We start from the raw sequence: 12074 nt of genomic DNA, 5'->3' as shown, positions 1-12074 counted from the left end.
ATCCCATCTTTAGACACTATGAGTCCCAAGTATTCCACCTGGTCAACAGAGAAAGAACACTTGCTCTTTTTTGCAGAGTTGGTGCTTCCTTCGGATTTCCAGGACCTTGCACACATGATCTTCATGATCTCTAGCATTCTTCGAGTACACCAAGATGTCATCAAAGAAGACAAGAACAAAATCATCCAAGTATTCTCTCAGAATATCTTGCATAAGACGATTAAACATGGTCAGGGAATTAGTCAATCCAAACGGCATGACAGTGTACTCATAATGCCCATAGTGAGTCTTGAATCCTATCTTTGGGATGTCCTGTTATTTGATTCTGATCTGGTAGTAGCCAGATTTGAGATCTATCTTTGTGAACATTTGGGTTCCACTCAACCGATCCAGAAGTTCATCGATCCTAGGGATAGGATACTTATTCTTAATTGTTAATTGATTCAATCCTCTGTAGTCAATATACAGAGTCTTAACGTTCCATCTTTCTTCTTCTGAAAGAGAACGGGCGTAACCCAAGGTGAAACATTGGGTCTGATGAATCCCTGCTCTAACAATGATCTAAACTGCTCCTTAAGTTCTATGGCTTCAAGGACTGACATTTTGTATGCACGCTGGGCTACTGGCTGAGCTCCGGGGGTTAGCTCGCGATCTCATGATCTACTTCACGAGTCTGAGGCATCTCACACTCAGCTCTTTAGGGAATACATCTGCATACTCACTTAACAACTCTGGTTCTTTAGCCTTGCATTTTATGTCTACAGGATTCATCTTAACAACATAAACAGCTTGCCTCTTTCTCATCCCTTTTAACAATTTAGAAGCCTTGACTAATTGCAGCACTGGTTGGGGATCCGAAAATTCCAGTTCCTTGAACTTTATTCCCGTGAAGGTTAAGAAAAGAGATGGTTCCATTGTGACAATGAATGTCAACCTGATTCTTATGGACCCAATCCATTCCAAGGATTCCATCATAGATTCCCAAGGGTAGGACTCTGAACTTGCAATCTGTTATGTTCCCATCTAGACTAAATTGAATAGGGTCTGTCTCAAGGTGTGTGAAAAGAATCTTTCCACTAGCCAATTCCACTTGCATAGGTTTCCGCCGTGATTTTTGATTTAGGACTAACTTATGCAGACATCCTGGGGAAATAAAAGAATGAGCACTATCTGAATGAATTAAAAGCTTGAATTGCTTACCATGTACTCTGCTAGAGTTTGGAGGACTGAGAATTGACGATTCTGCCCCTGATGCTCATTTGCGGTATAGATCTGTCCTTTTTCTTCCTCCACTTCCTCAGCTATAGTGATGGCTCTAGCTGTGCAGTCTGAGGTGGAACTCTCTGTTTATTTTTCCCAATTCTGGGAGGGAGTTCAAAGACTACTTTACATGGAGGCTGCAGGCTGATTTGGCACTCTTCTGGGGTTGCTCTGATTTTAGTGTGGGGAACCCTGTTTGGACTTATACGAAGGGGTCTGTCTCTGAACTCTGGGACCGTGGCTTCCTTGGCCCATAGAAGGGGTTCAAAGACTACTTTACATGGAGGCTGCAGGCTAATTTGGCACTCTTCTGGGGTTGCTCTGATTTTAGTGTGGGGAACCCTGTTTGGACTTATACGAAGGGGTCTGTCTCTGAACTCTGGGACCGTGGCTTCCTTGGCCCATAGAAGGAGATGGGCAATCTTTGAGCTGGTGTCCAATCCCCTGACATCCAAAACACATGTTCTCACTTCGAAGATCTTCCCTCTGCATTCTAGAAAGAGCCGGAGTTCCTGAGAAAGAGCTTAGAGGAAAAGGTCTTCCTTCATTCCTGAAACTTCCTATCTCAAGATTTTGGTTGAGACCTTGGTGTCTCTTTGGAGGCAGAAGGTTAGAAGAACTTCCCGTTGTTTGGAATCTCTTGAAGGATGAAGGATATGGATTTGGTAGGACTTTAACGATAAAGGCTTTGGCGAAGTCCTTCGCCATCCTTATAGCTTCAAGCATGGAAATTGGCTTGGCATTCTTGACCAAGGTGTCTAAAGGTTTGTTCATTCCCCGAATGAATCTGGCCATGAGGTGCTCTTCATCTCTAGTGGTGGTGAGTACTTGGGGAGAAGAGCAAACGCCTGATGATATTCTTTCAATAGTTTTGCTCCCCTAGTTTAGCTCTAAGAATTCATTCATCTTGGTTTCTAAAAATCTTCCAGGACAAAGTGTCTTCCTTAGATAAGCTTTGAGATCATTCCAAGATTGGGTGTTCCTATCCAGCTGGTTGGTGTTGCAATGGTTTCTCCATGCCACCCTAGCTGTTTCCACAATCTTTATCCTTGCAAGAGCCATTTTGCTCCTCTCGTTGTAACTAGTGACATCAAAATATTCTTCCATGGCCTCGACCCACTTCTCCACAGCCTCGCCCAAGTTCTCCCCTTCACCCTTGTGAAGGGACTTGGCTAAGTTCTATGAAGGGCCTTGTGAACATTGGGGTCTAGCTCTTCCTCACCTGTGAGAGGATTTGGCTGTCGGGCACGGTTCGCTTGCCTCATGATTCTGCCAAAAATAATATTATTTTGATTTTGTCAACGAGATCCTAAGACTTAAGAGGTTTGGAAAATAATTGCTTAAACAAGATAAATGATCTTATTGGAGATCTATGACATATGTCTGAGTAATAGATCTTGCTTCTTCAATTCATCATATAATAAACAATCACTTATATAATAGGGAATTTTCCATAAAAAAATTCTTTATTTATATAAAGATTGCAATATGTACATAGAGTATCTTGGCTCTAGAAGTCAAAACCTCCGCGGTGGAAAATGCATAAGACGACGATACTGGGCTACAGACATGCCCCGATACAAATGTTCCCTCACTGCCAAAGGAGCTACTATCTTACTACTTAGGATAAAACATCTAAGAAGTCTATAGATGTGGCAAGAAAGTCTAAAATCTCGAGGCGTGGGGTGATACATAATAACACCATGAATCACTTTTAACCTCAACAGGACTCGTGGTGGCTAATGAGATATTCTCCCTCCAGCATCATGCGTTGGTTGCAAGTGGCGTGGACAAATTACCTTGCATGCCACTTGTGCTGCCGTTGATGGCACGAAAGCGGTAGAGCTGTCTACGCCCTTATAGCATGCCACACTTCCACACACGCATGCAAACACACCAGAACACCAGACCAAAGAGCATGAACAAGACTCATATTTCAGAAAAGACCTTGACCTTTACAGAGTCGGATATCCCAAGATATCCCAGACACCAGCTACACCAAGCACCGCTCGCAATCAGCCTGCTCCAGCTCCTGGTCGCTCCAAATCCCTTCGCTCCTTGCTTCTCTGCAGTCGACCTCTCGTTCTCTGCTCTGCACCTCAGCTGAGGTCCTCTCTGCTACACCAGCTCACTACCAGGCCTCAAGGCAAACCAAAACCAGCCACTGCTCTCGGCCTCTGCCCTTCTTTGGCGGCTCCCCACACTTTCCTTCACAGCTTTCTCTATATGCAGCTATGAACACACGAAGATTAAGCTGCGCCAGCCTGTTTTGCCTCTGCAATGCTAACCCTCACACACACGTGTGGCTCCACGACCACAATCTTTCTTTCTTTGCTCCTCGCCTACCCGTCGGCTTCTTCAGCACTTCACCAGCCACTCTGTTGCAGCCCGTCAGCCCAAATCACACCCGGGGTTCTCTCTTCCACACGGCGACTCTCTTCGCCCACGCTGCACCCTTTGCTGCAACCCACAAACACACCGGGCTCCTCCTGCCCGTCGGCTCCCAGCCGTCTCCACTCACAGCTACACGACCCCCTGCTCTGCGCTTCTCAGCAGCACCTCACACCAACACACTCCCGGGGGCCTCCTCCCAGTCGAGTCCCCGCAGTCCTCCACAGTCCCGGCTGCACCAGCTCCTATACGACCCCTTTGCACAGCTGCAGTGCCTCTCTGCTGGCGGACCACCGGAGAGCCCCCTCGCTCTCTATCCTCTTGCAGCTGCCTCTTCCCCCAGAAAACAATAAGGTCGCCTCCTCTTTTGTTTTTGCAGCTGGCGCCGACTCCACGATCACCTGCTTCCAGAAGGCGCACGTTGGCAGCCCCTCATACCTCCACGTAGCTCATTACCAACTGACACTTTATTATATATATTATTTATTTTGTCTAAGGCCTAAAGATGGCCACCTTCACCTTTCACACTCATATGCCCATGGCCTTGGCCCTCTTTATATTTATTTGCCCACCATGCCATATCTTCAACACAAACCGACTAGTGCCCACTCATCCTTTGGACGCGCACACACTTCATGACGACCAAGCGGCTGATACCATCTCCAGCATAACACGCTCCGGACGAGCTTGCTTCCAGAATTTCAACATTGTCTCTGCATATTCACTTCCATCAAAGCCAGAAGCCTGACTGCCGCATCCTCTACGCCCACACTGAGCCAATGGGTGCCCCCATGACTTCACCACAACACTGACGACACTCATGTACACATATACAAGTTGAGGTTGAGGTTCCCAAAAAACATCACACATATTTAGCAACCCCCTTTCTTCTGCTGAGACATTTATGTCCAGCAGCTGCACAATCAGAAACCAATTATCCCCCTGGATCAAACAGAAACCTCGGTGCATCTACCTTCCAATCCTTCACGCATTCTCCTCCATCAGACAACCATTGAAGCACCCTGTCATAGCCTTCCACTTCCAGCAACCCCCTTGGCTTTTTGTACATGGCCTCCTCACCATCCACTGTACTTCCTCCTCCAGACCAGCTCACATAAGATAACCACTCCTCACCTCTACTCCCCTCGGACACATCTGACTCCCACCCGTAGTCAAATACCGAAATAACACTCATCTCATTATCAACCCCCATCTCACGGTCGCTCAATCTGCTGCCCTCATCACTGGCTTCCAACCCTTCCTCTGGGCAATCTGCCAGACCCAAACTATAACCAAACTGCTCATCCATATGCTGAGCATCCACATGCGGTGTGTCCACCATACACTCACTTCCCTTCAGCCCATCAACATCACACACAGCAACCTCGTGCACTGTAGACTCATCATTGTCGCTTTCCTGCAGTTTCTCCAGCTTCAAGACCATTGGCGATCCTGCAAGATTCTCCACATCTTGCACAGGCATCCCTACCAAGTCCAAGCTCCCCAAACTCCCAGGCAAAGCATCTTGGTCCCCCTGACCAACAACAATAGTCTCACATGCATCCTCACCACTCACAACCACCGACTCATTCTCTTGGGCATGACAAGGAACACACACCTTATGTTCAGCATCCGCACCTCCAGAATCTATCACACCATCAACCAAAGGAGCATCCAGCTCACCATCACTCACACCATCACTCCCTTCATGCACAACTGGCATGCAAGTACTCTTCTCCAAGGAAGCCATCTTCAACAGATCATCCAGTGCACTATCAAGTACACTGTCCAGCTCACCATCCACACTCTCACAACAGGCTGCAATATCCAACTCATCACCTGGATCATCCATATGCACTCCATCCACAGCACCTTCATTAGTGACACCCTGATCATCACACTCCACCTTGACTGGCTGAAGTACTGGCACCTGCTCACAATCCACAACATCATCTATAACCTCATCCTTCTCCTCCTCACCTTCTGAAAGCTCTTCAGGGCTGATTCCAGAAACCTCATCCTTCTCCATTCCCAACAGGCTAACCTGTCCCATATCTTGCTCTGCAACTGTGACCTTATGGGCTTCACAAACACTGGGCTGAATTGCCTCCTTCACCTGCATATTAGGGCCACTCACCCTATCACTCATTCCCAAGGACAATTGATATATTCCACCATTAGCTTTGGCTGGTCTCTCACATTGCGGACTCATATGACCCCACTCTCCACAATTCCGGCATTGCACATCACACAGATACCCTTTCCCTCTTCCAATATCTGCTGAATTTCTTTTAAAACCAGATGATGCATCAGTCTTCTTTCCCATAACACCTATGCCTCGTTCTTTCCCTGTGGACTCTATCCAATTCACACTTAAAGACTTCATGAGCTCCACTGCTTCATGAACTTCCCTCTTCAAAGAATCCACCTGTTTAGGAACAACAGCAGCTTTCCTTCCAGGATGCATACTCTCGATCCCTGGCACCTTCACAAACCTCTTCGGCTCTTCCCGCATTCCCATCTGCCTGAGACGCTTCACCTTCCACTCCTTCTCTCGAGCTACTCTGACAGCCTCCTCAAAGCTATCCAGGTTCTTCAGCTCCACCTTCAGACGGAGGGTTGGCTCCAGACCAGCCACAAACCGGTCTCTCTTTATCATCTGCGGGGGTACTTCAGGAATCAGAGCCTCACACCATAGACTCCACAGTCTACCAAACTCTATCAGGTACTGATCCACATCCTGACCATCCTTCTGCTGAATGTTACACAACTCCTTCCACACTTCATTCGGACTTTTCACATGGACAAACTGTGCCAAAAATGCAGCTCTGACTACACGGTACTCAGGATCCTGTCGATGAACATTCCTGTGTGCAGTCACAAACATCTGCAACCATACTTTTGCATCACCCTGCAAGCAATAAGCCAAAATCCGAGAAAGGGTTGCCCTATCTTTCATTAAAGCTGTAAACTCCATCTTCTCCAGAAACCTAGTTGCATTCTCCTGCGGCAATCCCCAATACTCCGGAAAATCCTGAGCCATTTCCAAAACTTTCTTCACACAGCCCTTTTTCTCTTTCACAAACCAGAGGAAATCTGTTCCTCTGTGGAGGCACCAAAAAGTGATGGCACGGAAGCGGTAGAGCTATCTACGCCCTTATAGCATGCCACACTTCCACACACGCATGCAAACACACCAGAACACCAGACCAAAGAGCATGAACAAGACTCATATTTCAGAAAAGACCTTGACCTTTACAGAGTCGGATATCCCAAGATATCCCAGACACCAGCTACACCAAGCACCGCTCACAATCAGCCTGCTCCAGCTCCTGGTCGCTCCAAATCCCTTCGCTCCTTGCTTCTCTGCAGTCGACCTCTCGTTCTCTGCTCTGCACCTCAGCTGAGGTCCTCTCTGCTACACCAGCTCACTACCAGGCCTCAAGGCAAACCAAAACCAGCCACTGCTCTCGGCCTCTGCCCTTCTTTGGCGGCTCCCCACACTTTCCTGCACAGCTTTCTCTATCTGCAGCTATGAACACACGAAGATTAAGCTGCGCCAGCCTGTTTTGCCTCTGCAATGCTAACCCTCACACACACGTGTGGCTCCACGACCACAATCTTTCTTTCTTTGCTCCTCGCCTACCCGTCGGCTTCTTCAGCACTTCACCAGCCACTCTGTTGCAGCCTGTCAGCCCAAATCACACCCGGGGTTCTCTCTTCCACACGGCGACTCTCTTCGCCCACGCTGCACCCTTTGCTGCAACCCACAAACACACCGGGCTCCTCCTGCCCATCGGCTCCCAGCCGTCTCCACTCACAGCTACACGACCCCCTGCTCTGCGCTTCTAAGCAGCGCGTCACACCAACACACTCCCGGGGGCCTCCTCCCAGTCGAGTCCCCGCAGTCCTCCACAGTCCCGGCTGCACCAGCTCCTATACGACCCCTTTGCACAGCTGCAGTGCCTCTCTGCTGGCGGACCACCGGAGAGCCCCCTCGCTCTCTATCCTCTTGCAGCTGCCTCTTCCCCCAGAAAACAACAAGGTCGCCTTCTCTTTTGTTTTTGCAGCTGGCGCCGACTCCACGATCACCTGCTTCCAGAAGGCGCACGTTGGCAGCCCCTCATACCTCCACGTAGCTCATTACCAACTGGCACTTTATTATATATATTATTTATTTTGTCTAAGGCCTAAAGATGGCCACCTTCACCTTTCACACTCATATGCCCATGGCCTTGGCCCTCTTTATATTTATTTGCCCACCATGCCATATCTTCAACACAAATCGACTAGTGCCCACTCATCCTTTGGACGCGCACACACTTCATGACGACCAAGCGGCTGATACCATCTCCAGCATAACACGCTCCGGACGAGCTTGCTTCCAGAATTTCAACATTGTCTCTGCATATTCACTTCCATCAAAGCCAGAAGCCTGACTGCCGCATCCTCTACGCCCACACTGAGCCAATGGGTGCCCCCATGACTTCACCACAACACTGACGACACTCATGTACACATATACAAGTTGAGGTTGAGGTTCCCAAAAAACATCACACACCGTCTCTCTGCTGGGTCTGGGAAATATAAATCCTCAAAATGGCTTGCGAGTCTGGCTCTACTCGTTTGAGTCGTAGCGGAAGAGACGATGTGCTTGAAGGCGAAGACAGTCATATCCTGTTGACTGGGTGAGATCGGGAATACCGGATATAAGCGTGGAACTTCCATCTATAAAACCAAATTCTTTGATTAAAAATCTTTAATAATGAATCTTAAGGAATGAAAATACAATATGTAAATGCTCTTTTTGAGTTTTTACTATAAATTTTTTGATAAGAATTCGTTTTGCCTTATTAGCTTTTCACAAAGCTCTGATACCAGCTGTAAGACCCCCGCCCCCTCCGCGATGCCTTATCCGAGGGCGCTGGCAGCGGAAGCAGCTGAAGCCTCTCACGCAGGAGGGTAGGGATCCACACTTGGGGCCTCACCCACACGGATGTCCAGACAAGAGACTAGCCCGGCGGTTCCTTCAAAACCGAACCCGAAAAAACTTCCCTCACTTGGAAGGCATGGGTGATTCTACTAGGAAAATCATCTAAACGGGAGAATTGATCTAACGAGTCAAAGTCTTAGCTAACCAAACTAATCCGACCAAACCCAAAAATCACATGGCTAGATCAAGGAACAAACTTGCACTTAGTCCATAGAATCACTGCTTTTTTCCCTCTTTAGTAAGGCACAGCTGCTGTGCTGATTCCCTTCCACAGAACAAGGTCTTCCTAGGACTTAATCTAGCTACCGTAACTTAATTGTAACTATTTGTATCGTAGAAAAACCCCAATCTAGCAACCCCAATCCGCCCATGGGCTAGCCAACCGCGCCCAACCATTGTATTGGTGGGATTCCTTTCTAAAAATTTGATTATATTTTGCCCGGGTACCAAGGATAAGAGTTCCCAGGCCCCCTAGCCGACGCTTCAAGCAAAATTTAAGGTAGACATACCACTTACACACCTAATATGAAATTGCCATTTTAGCAAATATTCGGCTCTCTTTAAAAAAATATTTCAATGAAACCATAATATTACTCATCATAATCCTCCAAAATATTGAGTCCATTATTTTAAAAAAATATATCATCCGGACTTTCCATTGAAGACCAGCTATTCAACCAAGGAGATCCAATATCAAAATTCAGCTCACAAAAGTAATTCCCTTCTCGACGTACGCATGGGTGTCCTAGCAATCGAGAGCCCGTGCATCACCTGGTCTCAGAACCCTCTAGGACCCTACTGACGTGTCCTAGCACTTCACTCAGGGACCGCTTCGTCGATCCTCGCCCATCGTCCGAACGCGCACCATTTCAACCATGGCGAGGCTGGTCGAGACCTCGACAGGCTTTGTCACGAGAGACCTCGATGACTCCCTGCCGCGCCAGCTATTGCAACAAGTCTCTCCTTAGTCTAGAATGCTCTAAGGGATAGTTTTTAAGTAATTTAAGGTTAGGAAAAATTGAAAAATGGTTAGCCATACAAAGGAGGTTATGGTAAAATTTTCTTAAATTTTGTGAAATAAGTTTTATCTTTTATTATTCAAAAAGATTAATCCCCATCGTCTAAAAGTATTATTTTCATTCTAGACAAAGAAAAATGCATAGTAGAAATTTTTTTATTATAAAAGTGTTATTTTCATTAAAATTAAATTCTATGCATAGAAAGATGCATATTGATTAATTTATAAAAGAGTGATTCTCATTAGATTTAAATTCTATGCATAGAAAGATGCATATTGATTAATATTTTATTATATAAAAGAGTGATTTTTATTAGATTTAAATTCTATGCATAGAAAGATGCATATTGAATATTGTTTTTATTATAAAAGAGTGATTTTCATTTGATTTAAATTTTATGCATAGAAAGATGCATATTGAATATTGTTTTTATTATAAAAGAGTGATTTTCATTAGATTTAAATTCATGTATATTGGATAGATTTTTTTAATTATACTTTCATCAATATTGATTTTTATGCATAAATAGATGCATAAAAGAATTTTTATTATTATAAAAGTGTTACTTTCATCAATATTAATTTTTATGCATAAAAGAATTTTCTTTATTATAAAAGTGTTACTTTCATCAATACTGATTTTTATGCATAAATAGATGCATAAAAGATTTTTTTTAATTATAAAAGTGTTACTTTCATCAATATTGATTTTCATGCATAAAATGATGCATAAAAGAATTTTTTTAATTGCAAAAGTGTTGCTTTCACCAATATTGATTTTTATGCATAAAATGAGGCATAAAAGAATTTTTTTATTATAAAAGTGTTACTTTCATCAAAATTGGTTTTTTTATGCATAAAAGGATTTTTCTTTTATATAAAAGTGTTATTTTCATAGAAGTTGGATTTTATGCATAAATAGATGCATACAAAATTTTTATATTAAAATAAGAGTTCTTTTTAATCCTATGTTTAAATCCCATGAATATTGAAAAATGAATAAGTAAATACTCAATGAAGGAAAATTATACCGTTTAATATTCTCTAGGATGGTAATGAGAAAATTCAGAAAAACTATCGAAATAAAAATTTTAGATAAATGACTAGTTTTGAATTCAGTTAAGCAAAATACTCAATGAATGAAATTCAGTAAAGTAGTAATTGAAATATTATCCTTCGAGAAAGATAGTTCAGGGAGAAGATTTTCAGACTCAAACCCTAAATCAGACTATGACCAAGATGTAACTCCTTTGTCAGTTTCAAGAAAGTTTCAAGAAAAGACGATGTGACCAGTTCAGTAATCTACACTCAAATCACCCACCGAATCTTAAACTAAGTTGAGACCTTTGATTTTGATCTGAGAATCAAGAATTCAGAATTCGAGGAATTCTGCTTGGGAATCAAGACCTATGATCTAGAAGTCTTGGGATACGGAATTAAGATATACTCATTGTATTCAAAAGAAAATCAAAACTGAAAACTTGCATAGAAACCCTGTTTTCTTGAAGGACTATCTTATGCCAGAATGCTAGAGGGAGCATTTGGTATATGTGTTTTCTAAGGAAAGTTTTGTTGCAACAGCTGGCAGGGAGTGTTGTTGTCCCAATAGAGTAGATGATCGCAGGCAGCATGGGGAAGATCATGTTGATCATAAAGCGTTCGGTTGTAGCAACGTGTGAAGCCTAGTGATGGAGGGAATCAAAATTTATATATATATATATATATTCAAAGGCCAATGCCAAGATCCCCTTAGCATGATTAGCATTAATTACCTTGGTAATGCAAAAACTAGAACTTTGCCAAATACCAAGAGCCATGCAATGCAATGATCCAAATCCTCACCGATTTGCACACAACCAAATCAAAGAATTCCAATTGAATAATTTACATGCTACAAACATGATGACAATGTCATTTTTGACTAATTCCACCAATTCAAAACTCTAATTAAGCATTCTTGATCCCTTTTTTATGCAAAAACCAGAATTTTCAAAGCACAATCCTATTCAATCCAAGCATCAAAATCAAGCATAAATATTGCCAAATCGTGCGCACAGCTAGCCAATTAGACTAATTAACATGCTACGGACATGATGGCAGTGTTTGTTTTGCCCAATTTTGACAATTTGAGAGCTAAAGAAGATTTTTAATTCTCTTTTTTTGCAAAAAAACTAGAGATTTTTATACAACAAACTCCTTTGCTACATATATCAAGTTAAAGCTCAAATGTTGTCAATTCATGTGTACACACATGCAAATAGACTAATTGGCATGCTATGGATGCAATGACGGGGTTTATTTCATCAAAATTCCATGATTTTATGCTCAATTGAGCAATTTGTTTTTCAATTTTCGTGAAATAAGAGTGCAAAATTGAATAAAAATTAACAAAATTGCAAACAATCTTGAAAT

This window comes from Cibotium barometz, chromosome 22 (assembly GCF_041138505.1).
Source record: "Cibotium barometz isolate CiBa-2024 chromosome 22, ASM4113850v1, whole genome shotgun sequence".
In the NCBI taxonomy this organism is placed as follows: Eukaryota; Viridiplantae; Streptophyta; class Polypodiopsida; order Cyatheales; family Cibotiaceae; genus Cibotium; species Cibotium barometz.
This window is presented reverse-complemented; position numbering follows the sequence as displayed.